Source organism: Medicago sativa, chromosome 1, assembly GCF_051527215.1.
Source record: "Medicago sativa cultivar Bolivia chromosome 1, Bolivia_mono, whole genome shotgun sequence".
NCBI lineage: Eukaryota > Viridiplantae > Streptophyta > Magnoliopsida > Fabales > Fabaceae > Medicago > Medicago sativa.
In genome coordinates this window covers 48,587,940-48,602,442 of record NC_140749.1, presented here as the reverse complement: position 1 = coordinate 48,602,442, position 14,503 = coordinate 48,587,940, and positions in this window count along the sequence as shown.

Sequence of the window (14,503 nt, the reverse complement as noted above, 5' to 3'; positions counted from 1 at the left end):
TCTTAGATATTTACGACTTAGACCGACTTATACATGTTCACTAAGATTCAGCAACAACATAGACAGCATATGGACAGTTCACAACATATTATCATCATTGAATGCATCACACTAACTTAAACATCACAAGTATTTACTTAATGTATTTATAACAACGTCACTTTACTTATAACATTAAATCAAGGTTTAACAGCAACAAACAACAGCAATTACAGCATATAACAGTGCTTGAATATCATATCATCAATAAGAAATGAATCATATCAACTTACCATCATAGAACATCATAATATTATGTATCATACAATACTCACATAATGCATTCCAACATATCAACAACAATAACCACATATACATTAATCAATTACATTCATATCAAAGTCCAAAACATTCTTCAAAAGCAAATCAAGTTTGATCAATAAGACATAGGCCAAATACTCATAAAACACCTCAACTAAATCCCTAATACTCAAGTTGAAGTTGGGAAACCAACCATAAGTTTTTGGACTAACTTAGGATTAGTTATGCTAAGTTTTCTTAAAGTTTTCTGAAGACCCACTTGGACTATTTTCATCAAAACTCAAAATCTACACATAATTTTCTAGTCACTTCAAAGCCATTAGAAAGCTAACTCAATTATCTACAACTTTCATGTTTACACCGAGAGCTAATTCAACACGGAAACGGGTGAAAAAGGCACAAGAACGCAACAATCGAAGTTCTAACAGCACGCAACGAAAGCACAACAAGCAGTCACCCATGAGGGGCTGCCTTGCTGCGCTCAGGCGTGGAAAACTGCGCCCAGGCGTGGGAAGGCAGTAGCCACCTGCGCTGCAGCTCTGTGCAGTCCCATTTTTTTCGGTTTCACCGTTTCGTCCGTAAAAACCTAACCGTTACCCCGATTCCAATTCCGATTTTGCCTACGCGTTCTATTCGACAAATCCTGTCATATTTTACAGAAAAATTATATTTTTAAATCTCCAAAACAGCTTATCATAGAATCACTTATTTCTCAAAAACACTTAAAATCACTTTTTCTCAGAATCTCAACTTTTCATCCATTCTCATGTTTCTAACCATCAAACTACTTCTAATAACATTCCTATAGGATATCTAAGGTCTGTTCATGATTCTCTCATCAATTCTACGGTTCTTTAACATCTAATCATCAAAATCGCTCATAAACCCTAATCCTCTTAATCTCACAAACTCTCCCAAACTTGTTAGATGTAATCTAATGATTTAACAACTTAATATTAATGCAAGATAGTCTCACCCTCACCTTAGATTATTTTTCTGAATTCCAACGGCTGCGTTCTTCGTTCTTAGGGTTCTCTCTCTCTCTCTCTTTGAGTTCTCCTCTTTCTCCAAAAAGCGGTTTAACGTAAAAACTCTTTCTAATCTAAGCTTCCTTATTTATAATACTAATCACTCTTCCTAAATCTATTTAGGCCCAATAACTTATTCTTCTTTCTATTCTAACCTCCAATTCTACTTACACTAATAATTCTCATATTCTAATAAATAATAGAATAATGCCACATAATAAAATACTAACACCTCATATTTATAAATAAATCACATAAATAGATTCTAACTTAATAAAAATAATTAAATAAAAGGAGGGCGTTACAATTAAGGCATTGTGAGTTGAGCTCAATTAGATAGAACCTATATAAACTCTAGTTTGTAGAGAAATAGGGTTTACACCATCATTTTTCACAATTGAGAGAAGAGGTAGAAAGAGAAAGAACAAGAGATGAGATTAGGGTTTGAAGAGGAAGATCTAGAGAGAGCTAGAGGAGGCTAGAGATTCAAGCTTTGGGAGCTAAAGTGAAGCCTTGGTTGGTGATTATGAAGAATTAAAGTAAGAGGTTAGACTTTAATCATAATCACTTAGTTGTAGCTTCTACCCTAATTCTTTACATAAGTGCTTATTTGAATAATTGATTATTATGGAATTAATTGGTGAAATTCGTGCTTATGTTGTGATGCAATGTTTGGGTATGTAAATTGATGATATGAGATGTTGTTGTTGATGAATTGAGATGAATTCATGATTGGTTGTTGTTGTTGTTGTTGTGAGGTGTTGTTGTTGATGATTGAAACCTTGGGTAATCATAATCTTTGAGTTGGCTATGAATTTGTGTTGTTCTTGAAGGTTTTCATGAAAATGGGTCAAATGATGATTTTTGTTAAGAGGATGTTTTGGGACAAGTTTTACATGATTTTGAGTGTCTTTTCATGTTTAGAAATGTTTAAACAAACCTTGGGATCAAATTTGAGCTTTGGGAAGTCAAAATTGGGGTTTTTGGGTGAAAAAATGGGTTTTTCCCGTAACAGGACTGTCCCAACTCGCCACAGCGAGCTGGAGGCGAGCAGGAGGGGCTCCTTGTGAGCTTACTCGCTGGGGCGAGCTGCACAGTGGCAGCATCCCCTGTTTCGCGTTCTTGAGTCTTTTTCACATGTTTCTGTTTTGAATTGGCTTTCAGTGTAAACATGAAAGTTGTAGATAATTTTGTTAGCTTTCCAGAGGCTTTGGTTTGACTTGAAAATGATTTTTGGTTTATGAGTTAAGATGAAAATACTCCATGGAGGTCTTAGAGAAATTTTACGAAAAATCTGCATATCTATTTCTAAGTCGACCCAAACCTTATGGATTGTTTCCTAACTTCAAACTTATGTTTATGAGTTCAATTAAGGTGTTTAATGATATTTAAACTGTGATGTGATGAACCTAACGTGTTTTGCTTTGAAAAGGGGAATTTCTTGAAAAATGATAAAGAGAGACGAACTTCGTGATTTTCATGATTTCGTCGTATTTAGCCGGTGAAACGTAACCGTATGCTCTACTGCACTTATATGTGACCTAGAGGTATACTTAGTTGAGGCATTGGATCTTGTTTACTTGATTTTGGTTCAATCATTTCAATTATTTTGAATGTTATGATTTGAAAGACGAACCTTGTTAAAAATGGTTCTTTTGAACCGATTACCGTATAAATCTTTCATGAATGGTTTTATATGATTAATTGATGATATGTGGATGATTGTGGACGATTGAATATGATGTTTATCATGAAATGATGTGTTGATCCATTTTACTTGGTTTATGAAGAGTATATGGAATTGTTATGATATTTGGTAAGTTAATGTTGATGTGTGTCATGATGACTCTTATGTGAATTGTGATTGTTGAATGTGTGGACATGTATACTTGATAATGCAAAAGTTGTTGAGCTAGTCAATGTAATTGGAGGTGTACTTTTACATTGTCATTGATAGTTGTTGTGTTGAAGTTGTGCATTATCGGGTCGTTGTTGTACGTCCATGAATCATGATCATATCGAGTCATATGTTGAAATGTAAAAGGAGATGAACTTTTACATAGGTGAATTGTAAGAGGAGATGGACTCTTACATATGTTGTTTTTGTTACATCATGGGTGACGACCTTGAGGAGATTTGGCACCACATGCATATATGTGTCGAGTCTAGGCGCATTGCATATTGAAATGATGTCTTGATGTGGCATGTGAACGATGTCTGTTGATGATGAACGTGTTTGATGAGTGCTAGCTGTGATGCTTGAATTTATTTGATGAATGTAATTATGGAAGTTAATTGTTCATGCAAACTATTTGAGAATTGAATTGAACTGTTTATGTCAATTATTATTATTATTTGTTGATTATGATTAATGTAAAGCTTACCCCCAGTGGTTTCGACCGTCTACCTGTCTGTTTGGATGGGTAGACGTTGTGCAGGATTAGTCGTTATGGTGAGTTGCTTGGTGGTTGCTTGTATAGTGGGAGCTATCTCCGCTATCGTGTCTGTAGAGTCTAGGATAGGCTCTGATCTAGGTGTCTGTTTATGATTACTTTAGATTATCTGTCTTGGATTTATTCATGTTGGAGATTTACCCATTTGTCGGGATTTGGAGGATTTATATGATTATGTGTATTGATCTTGGCATGTATATTTTGGAGATGTATGATTTGTATCCGCTGCGACTGTTGAGATACTTTATATATGCACGATGATTTGGATTTTGTTGAGACGTAGCGTCTATTTCTTGAATAATTGCTTTATTCGCGTGTTTTATCGCTTAAATAGAAATAGGCGTTACAAGTTGGTATCAGAGTCTGGTTAGTTTTGTCCGGACTAGCATCCGTTGAATTTTCCTGTTTGTGTGCGAATGGTAATGAGTTACCTTCGGTACTTGTTTGTTGTGCTGTTGTTCTTATCTGTTGGTTGGTTTTGTGAAGAAGTGAGATGGCTGGTGGTAGAGATGATGGAGCGATTGCAGAGGCTTTGACTGTATTGGCACTTGTGTTGGCTCAGGCTAACGAGCAGGCGGCGCTTGGTCATCGCGATCCTGGAGAGGCTGAGGAGCGGAGGCTTGATCGTTTCTTGCGAAACAGTCCGACGACGTTCAAGGGTAGGTATGACCTGGATGGAGCTCAGACATGGATGCAAGCCATGGAGAGGATCTTTCGTGCTATGGTGACTAGTGAGGATCAGAAGGTCAGGATGGCTACTCATATGCTTGCTGAGGAGGTTGAGTATTGGTGGACCAATGCTAAGGGAAGGCTTGAGGCTGGAGGAGAAGTTGTGACTTGGGCTTGGTTCAAGACTGAGTTTTTGAGGAAGTACTTTCCTGAGGATTTGAGGACCAAGAAGGAAGTGAAATTCTTGAACTTGAAGCAAGAGAAACGTTCAGTGGCTGAGTATGCTGCAAAGTTTGAAGAGCTTTCGAGGATTTGCCCGTACATCAATGTGGAGGATGCGATGGTTTCTAAGTGTGTGAAGTTTGAGAGCAGTTTGAGGCCCGATATCTACCAGTATATGTGTATTCAGGAGATCCGAGACTTTGATACCTTGGTGCACAAGTGTCGCAAGTTTGATGAAGCTGAGGAAGGTGGGAAGTTCTTGACCGCGGAGCAAGTGAAGAAGTCTTTGGACGGTGAGGCTATTGTGTTTATGATGTTTGCTTCCTTGAAGGAAAGTAGTGAGAAAGGAGTTGGTGATTTGCCGGTAGTGCAAGAGTTTCCAGAAGTTTTTTCGGATGACATTACCGAGTTACCGCCAGAGAGGGAAGTTGAGTTTGCAATTGATTTGGTACCAGGAACGAGTCCTATTTCGATTTTACCGTATTGGATGTCTGCATCAGAGTTGGGTGAATTGAAGAAGCAGTTGGAAGAAGCGGTTTATCAGGCCAAGTGTTTCTCCGTGGGGTGCTCCTATGTTGTTGGTTAAGAAGAAGGATGGAAGCATGAGGTTGTGTGTGGATTATCGGCAGTTGAATAAGGTGACGATTAAGAATCGGTATCCGCTTCCGAGGATTGATGATTTGATGGATCAACTAGTTGGTGCGCAAGTGTTTAGCAAGATTGATTTGAGATCGGGATATCATCAGATTAGAGTAAAGGCGGAAGATATATCCAAAAATCCGTTCCGAACGAGGTATGGACACTATGAGTATTCTGTGATGCCATTTAGAGTATCTAATGCGCCAAGTGTCTTCATGGAATATATGAATAGAATATTTCATCCTTTTTTGGACCGTTTTATGGTGGTGTTTATAGATGATATTTTGGTGTATTCGAAGTCGGAAGAGGAGCAAGCCGAACATTTGAGAATTGTGTTGGGAGTCTTGAAGGAGAAGAAGTTGTTTGCTAAGTTGTTAAAGTGTGGGTTTTGGTTGCGGGAAGTGAGTTTTCTTGGTCATGTGATTTCTAAAGGTGGTATTGTCGTGGACCAGTCGAAGGTTGATGCAGTGTTGCAGTGGGAATCACCTAAGTCTGTTTTTGAAGTTAGAAGCTTTCTTGGTTTAGCAGGTTATTATCGGAGGTTCATTGAGGGATTCTCTAAGTTGACGTTGCCATTGACGCAGTTGACTCGGAAAGGACAAACTTATGTTTGGGATGCTGAGTGCGAGAAGAGTTTCCAAGAGTTGAAGAAGAGGTTGACTTCAGCTCCAGTGTTGATTTTGTCGAATCCGAAGGAATCGTTTGTCGTGTATTGTGATGCTTCTAAGATGGGTCTTGGTGGTGTGCTTATGCAGAATCGTCAGGTTGTGGCTTATGCTTCGAGGCAGTTGAAAGTGCATGAGAAGAATTATCCGACTCATGATTTGGAATTAGCGGCCGTTGTGTATGTGTTGAAGATTTGGAGGCATTATCTGTATGGTTCTAAGTTTGAAGTGTTCAGTGACCATAAGAGTTTGAAGTACTTGTTTGATCAGAAGAAGTTGAATATGAGGCAAAGAAGATGGTTGGAGTATCTTAAGGATTTCGATTTTCAGTTGAGTTATCATCCTGGGAAGGCGAATGTTGTTGCTGATGATTTGAGTAGGAAGTCGTTGCATATGTCTGCTTTTATGGTTAAAGAATTGGAGTTGATTGAGCAGTTCTGAGATTTGAGTTTGGTTAGTGAGTTGATACCGGAGGGTGTGAGGTTGGGAATGTTGAAGCTGACGAGTAATATTTTGGAAGAGATTAAGAATGGTCAGAAGGAAGATTTGGAACTTGTAGATCGAGTGGTGTTAGTTAATCAAGGTAAAGGTGGAGATTTTAGATTGGACGGGAATAGTGTTTTGATGTTTCGTGATCGTGTTTGTGTACCAGATGTTCTTGAGCTTAAGAGACGGATTTTGGAAGAAGGTCACAAAAGTAGTTTGAGTATTCATCCAGGAGAGACTAAGATATATCAGGATTTGAAGAGGTTGTTTTGGTGGCCTGGAATGATGAAGGAGATTGCGAAATTTGTGTATGCTTGTCTGGTTTGTCAGAAGTCTAAGATTGAACATCAGAAACCGTCAGGTTTGATGCAACCGTTGTTTGTGTCAGAGTGGAAGTGGGATAGTATCTCTATGGATTTTGTCGGAGCGTTGCCGAAGACTATTAAGGGTTTTGATTCGATTTGGGTGATTGTTGATCGGTTGACGAAGTCGGCACATTTTGTTCCTATCAAGACCAGTATGTCTGTGGCGAAGTTGGCTGAGATCTACATTGAGCAAATTGTTAGATTGCATAGTATTCCTTCTAGTATTGTGTCGGATCGGGATCCGAGGTTTACTTCTAAGTTTTGGGAGAGCTTGCAAGTTGCTTTGGGAACTAAGTTGAGGTTGAGTGCTGCTTATCATCCCAGACTGATGGTCAGACGGAGAGGACTATTCAGAGTTTGGAAGATTTGTTGATGTAACGACCTATTTCTATTAAAGCGATAAAACACGCGAATATAACAAATATTTAAGAAATAGACGCTACGTCTAACACAAAATCCAAAATCCAATCATACATGTATATATAATATATCAACAGTCGCAGCGGAACAAAACATATAACTCCTCAAATACATGCCATGGTCAAAATACATCAGCATATAAATCCTCCAAGTCCTAAACACATGGACTATAAAACAGATCAACATCAGACATAAGACACTAAAGCCTAATCAGAGCATGTCCTAGACTCTAAGACACGACAGCGGAGAAAGCTCCCGCCATCCAAACATCCACCAAGCACTCACCAAGATCCTGCACAGCGTCTACCCATCCATACAGACAGGTAGGCGGCAAAACCACTGGGAGTAAGCATTACATTAATCATAATCAACATTTAATAATTGACATCAATAATCCAATTCATTTCTCAAATAGCTTGTATGAACAGTTAACAATAATAAATACATTCATACAACAAATTCAAACATCGCAATTCATCAACATGTTCATCACGAACAAACATCGTTCATTTACCACAACAAAACACCATTTCAATATGCAATGCGCCTATACTCGACACATATATGCATGTGGTACCATAACAACAACAATAGATGCCAACCAAACATCTAAGTAACAGAACACCTCCTCTATTACCAATCACCTATGTAGGAGAACACCTCCTCTCTTACATTTCACATACGACTCAATATGATCATGATGCATGGACATACAACAAGAACCCGACAATGCACAACTTCAACATAACAAATGCAAGAGTACACCTCCTCTCTTACAAATCACCAATGTAAAAGTACACCTCCAATTACATTGACTATCTCAACAACAATTGCATTATCAAGTATACATGTCCACACATTCAACAATCACAATCCACCTAAGAGTCATCATCACACACATCAACATCAACCTACCAAATATCACAACAATTCCATCTACTTTTCATAAACCAAGTAAAATGGAACAACATATCATTTCATGATAAACATCATATTCAATCGTCCACAATCATCCACATATCATCAATTAATCATATAAAATCATCCAAGAAAGATTTATAAAGTCATCGGCTCAAAAGGCCCATTTTCAACAAGTTCGTCTCTCAAAAATCCTAACATTAGAAATAATTAAGCTATTGAGCCAAAACCAAGTAAACAAGATTCAATGCCTCAACTAAATATACCTTCAAGCTACATTTAAGTGCAGTAGAATATACCTTGGCATTTCACCGGCTAAACACGACGAAATCATAAAATCCACAAAGTTCGTCTCATTTTATCGTTTTTACAAAAGAAATCCCATTTTCAAAACAAAACATATTAAGACTTGGTAAACCAATCACAACCAATTTTAGAAATCATATAAACATTATACAACCTTAATTGAACTCATAAAACTCAAGTTTCGAAGCTTGGAAACAATCCATAAGGTTTGGGTGGACTTAGAAATAGTTATGCAGATTTTTCGTAAAATTTCCCTAAGACCTCCTTGGAGTATTTTTCTCATAACTCAAAAACTAAAAATCATTTTCAAGTCAAACCAAAGCCTATGGAAAGCTAACAAAATTATCTACAACTTTCATGTTTACACCGAAGGCCAATTCAAAACAGAAACGAGGGAAAACGACGCGGGAACGTGAAACAGGGGATGCTGCCATTGTGCAGCTCGCCGTGGGGAGTGAATCTACTCGCGAGGCGAGTAAGCTCACAGGGAGCACCTCCTGCTCGCCTCCAACTCGCCTCCAGCTCGCTGTGGCGAGTTGGGACAGTCCTGTTACGAGAAAAACTCACTTTTTCACCCAAAACCCCAATTTTGACTTCCCAAAGCTCAAATTTGATCCCAAAGTTTGTTTAAACATTTCCAAACATGAAAAGACACTCAAAATCATGTAAAACTTGCACCAAAACATCCTTACAACAAAAATCATCATTTGACCCATTTTTATGAAAACTTCAAGAACAACACAAATTCATAACAACATCAAAGATTATGATTACCCAAGGTTTCTAACATCAACAACAACACCTCACAACATCAACAACAACAACCACTCATGAATTCATCACAATTCATAAACAACAACATCTCATATCATCAATTCTTGGGTAAAACACAAAGCATACATATGTACATGATTTAAGCTTGCAAATTCATCATCAACAACTCAATTAACATTCAATTTACATACCCAAACATTGCATCACAACATAAGCACGAATTTCACAATTAATTTCACAAATAATCAACTATTCAATAAGTACTTATGTAGGAAATTAGGGTAGAAGCTACAACTAAGTGATTATGACCAAAGACTAACCCCCTTACCTTAATTCTTCAAAATCAACACTAAGGCTTCACTTTAGCTCCAATCCTTGAAGCTTGACCTCCCTCTAGCTTTCTCTAGATTCTTCTCTTCAAACTCTTTCTTTCTCTCTATCTCTATCTCTATCTCTATCTCTATCTCTATCTCTATCTCTATCTCTTCTCAATTGTAAACTGACGTTAAGTGGAATTGGAAAAAATGGTATGGTTGGAGGATATAATTGATCGTCGTAGTTCCACCAAATTTGGGGTATACTTACACAAGTGCGATGATTTCGGTTTTATGCACAGGGGATTGGATAGAATGTTTGGCCGCGACGGTCAACCGGAAGGGATGTATGTCAAGTTCTATTACGTGGGCATCAACAAATTTATCAATTATCATATCCTATGTTGGTAACCCTTGTAATTTCATCAAGATGTTCTCTTAATTTGATTTTGTTGTTGGTGTAGAATCTTCCGGCAAAGTTTGTCCGTCAGGTCGGTTTCAAAGAAGATCGGACTCGTATTATAGTAGAAGGGAGCGAGGGAGACGTATTTGAATGCGGTCTAAGATGGTCAAAGGGCTCAAAGGAATTATTCATAGTAGGTAGATGGAATGAATTATGCTTGATGAATAGGCTGAAACCTGGCACCGAGGTGAGGATGTCGGTTGATCCTGCCTATTGTTCCAGTATTTACATCCAAGTCATAAGAACCCCTGAATGAATCAACGTTTTCGCATTATTATGTCAAGTGTATTATGTTTATATTAACATGTTTGAAGATTTAATATTTGAATTTTGTTTGCTGGTACATTTGATTATAGTTTTGTTAATGATGTTATTTCAATTTCCTAAAGTCAAATGTTGAGACTTGTATGTCCGTGAATTAGCTTTTTCACATGACCCTCTCGCATTACCATTTTATGTTTTAAGTCCAACTCATATTCACAACATTGACTTGTACTGTTATGATTTAGTTTTTACACCTTAACAAGTTAAATAGAAGCAAATGTTTGCCTCCTTTGGATTACAGGAGCTATTTGACAGCCAATTTCCAATACCATTTCATTACTTAAGTTGTAATCACAATTAATGACCAGTTACATGGGATACAACATTGCCAAATTATGTAATCCTAAATGTTATGGTTTAATGAATAACACACTTAACAGGTTTGGTAAATGGTTATGTTGTGGTTTACAAGTTTATGTACATATTTATATTTATGTGAGACGCAGAGTTTTGTTGTAAAATACGCGTCGTCCATTCATGGGACCCTGCTGTAAAAGTGGTAAAATGTACATCAACTAGTTTATTAGAGAAGGGGGCTAAACTGACGGTAAGTGGTAAAAATAAAAAATATATGGACTACTCTTATAGTAATCGCTGAAATATTTAAAAAAGTCACTAAAAATAAATTAAAATATGCAAAGGTTTCATCCCATAATGAACAAAGCGGCTTCATTTATAAAGGAACACAAAAGCTATAAGAGAAAAATAAATTATAATGTATTAATAATCATGGAAATTACAAGATAATAATGTTATTGCCGGTAAATAATTGGTTCAAGATCCGCCTTTCATGTCTTTTGATTCAGCTGTATGATCCTTTCAAACCTTTTGATAAAGTCTTATGATCTTCACTACTTCCCTCTATTATTTCATTCCTTCTTTTAAGGGGTAATGTTACAAAATTACAACATGCTCGCCAAACCCCGCCGGATTACCATCTTCAACTTCATACTCCTCTTCGACACGTTTACGAAGTAACTTCCCATCCACTCCGGTCGAGGTGGATATCTTCCTTAGCCGTGCAGCAAAAGCTCTTCTCCCCCCTCCATTCAGCCAGTAATGTCATTCTTGTTGGAACAAAATGTGTTTAACAATGAACCTTGAGAGTTTTGATGATAACAAGATATTAAAAATTGTCAATTGGACTAGCTAATATTTGTTCAAGTGTACAAGACCATAGACAAAATTTGACATCTTAAATAGGTTCTGGATGAACAAAAGAGAGCTAAGAAATCAACAAAAAGGAAGCTTAAAGCGTCTGAAGAGAAGTGCTCCTGAAGTCAAAAGTGCTCCTAAAGACAAAGCGCTCCTGAAGTGATGACGTCATCAGAAGCAAGTTCATCAGAAGCATCTCATCAGAAGCTAAAGATCACCAGAAGCTGAAGTTCATCAGAAGATGCAAGACTTAAAGCTTCAAGGGCTGTTCAATGGATTTAAACTCGTCTAAGCAATGCAGAAGACTGAAAATATAAAGCAACGGTCATTTTGAATGGATTTAAAGGCAATGGATGCTTATCTTCAAAAAGCGTTGACAAAAGTACAATTGTACGAAGTGTACAACCACTACCTCCACTACTCTGCTTTGTCTCTGCTACAAGACAAGAAAAACAGCTCTGCCTGCAACGACGTTCCTTCACAATGGGAATGCATTTCAAATTGATCCTTCATAAGACAACTACCATATCAGGCAAAAGATCATTGGTGATTGATTAAGCTTCAAACGACCCTTTTTTGATGTGCAGGCAATTTCACAACTTCTCTTTCACACCTCTATATAAAGGAGTGAAGACTTAGAGAATGGTAATCAGACTCAACAACAATTTACAAGTGCCAACACTCTGCTGAAATTGTTCTGCATTCAAAGTTCACTTAGAATTTCTGTTTCAAAGTACATATCTTAGAAATTCTAGAGTCTTAAGAGTCCGTATCTGATTTGTATTGTGAACACCACTGATTGTATATCAAGTGTTCAACCTCAAACATTTTTCTTTGTAATTCTGTTTAATTAGAAGTCTCTTGCAGTTGTGCTTGAGCATTAGAAGTCTCTTGATTGTGTTCAGGAGCATAGGAAGTCTCTTGCTTGTGTGCTTGAGCAATTTGAAGTCTCTTACTAGTTGTAGCAGTGAGCAGTTGTAATCAGATATTACATTATAGTGAACTCTCCTTGGAAGTGCAAGGGGGACAGGACTACTTCCGATTTGTGGAAGGAACCTGTATAATTGCTTTGTGTCATTCTTCTCTCTCTCTTTCTCTCTCTCTCTCTCTCTCTCTCTCTCTCTCTCTCTCTCTCTCTCTCTCTGTTTTTATCCGCTGCAAGTTAGTTCTGAACATCACTTTAGAAGCAGTCTCTATTTGCTTCTGAACAGTGAGTTTCAGCTTAAGAGAAAACGAAGAAAAAGCTAACACAATTCAATCCCCCCTTCTTGTGTTTTTCTCACCTTCAATTGGTATCTAGAGCCTTGGTCTGAGAAAAACATGTCTGGTGAATCCTCTAATGTTGGACCTGCGCACAACAATGCTGTTCCATTTGACTATGGTGACAACAAGAAGTCTAACTTTGGAAAGATTCCTAAGTTCAATGGAGATCCTGAAGAATTTTCTTGGTGGAAAACCAACTTCTACAGCTATGTCATGGGGTTAGATGAAGAACTATGGGACATACTTGAAGATGGTGTTGGTGACTTGGTTCTTGATGAAGAAGGAGTTGTTGTTGACAGAAAGAAACACACTCCTGCTCTGAAGAAACTCTACAAGAAGCATCATATTATCAGAGGAGCACTTGTCACTGCTATACCTAAAGCAGAGTATATGAAGATGAGTGACAAATCCAATGCTAAAGCAATGTTTGCTTCTCTCTGTTCTAACTATGAAGACAACAAGAAAGTCAAAGAAGCAAAAGCTCTTACGCTTGTTCATCAGTATGAGTTGTTCAAGATGAAGGATGATGAAACTATTGAGGAGATGTACTCAAGGTTTCAAACCCTAGTCTCTGGACTACAAATACTGAAGAAGAGTTATGTTGCTTCGGATCATGTTAGCAAGATACTAAGAAGCTTTCCTGCTAGATGGAGACCTAAGGTTACAGCTATTGAGGAAGCTAAAGATTTAAACACTTTGAGTGTTAAAGATCTTGTCAGCTCTGTCAAAGTTCATGAGATAAGTCTTAATGAACATGAGCATGCTAAGAAGAGTAAATCTATTGCTCTACCATCTAAAGGGAAATCATCAAAAGCTTTTAAAGTTATTGAATTTGATGATGAGTCACCTGATGGAGACTCTGATGAAGATCCTACTGAGAAGATGGTTATGCTTTCCAACAAGCTTGAGTATCTGGCGAGGAAGAACATGAAGTTTCTGAGTAAGAGAGGTGGCTACTGTAACACCCCGTTTTCCCAACGTAAAAATTTCATAATAAATTATCAGAGTAAGTCACATAAACGGAATGCTACATCTCTTTATCATAAAATCTTAACAAAATAGATAATAATTTATCCTTCAAAAATTCATCAACGTAATATTTAAAGAAACTTCGCAGCGGATTTAGTTTAACAATAGAAATAGTCTCGGCACGCAGGCCTCATCATAAAAGTCTCATAAATCTTAGTTCAATAATAATTCTTAAACTTCAAAAGCAATACGTAAAGGAACAGAAAAATAGAATCAAAATCCCCATCCCGTTACGTATCAGAGCACCTAAGGACACAGTGAGAGATAGCCACCCACGACTGCAGCTAATCTTGATTACCTGCAAGTTACCCATACGAAGAGCAACATTTCCAAGCAGAGGGGTGAGATTTCTCAAACAAAAGTATTAAGCATATAAATCATATAAAGCACATTCAACAACTTAAATATCTTATAACTCATTAATCATATCTAACAACTTAAACTTCCTTAACTAGTATCATTAATCTTCCTACATTAGTCATAAACTATCATAACACAAATCATAAACATCTTCATATATCATCAATTACTAATCTTAAACATCATTATATAACATCAAATAATAGTCACCAACCATCATCACATAGCATCAATATTAATTATAAGCATCAACATGTAATTCACATAAGTATCATTATCAAAACATAGCATTACCGGAAACAACTTCATAATCAAATTCGTAATCACTTCATATATCAACATAATTATAA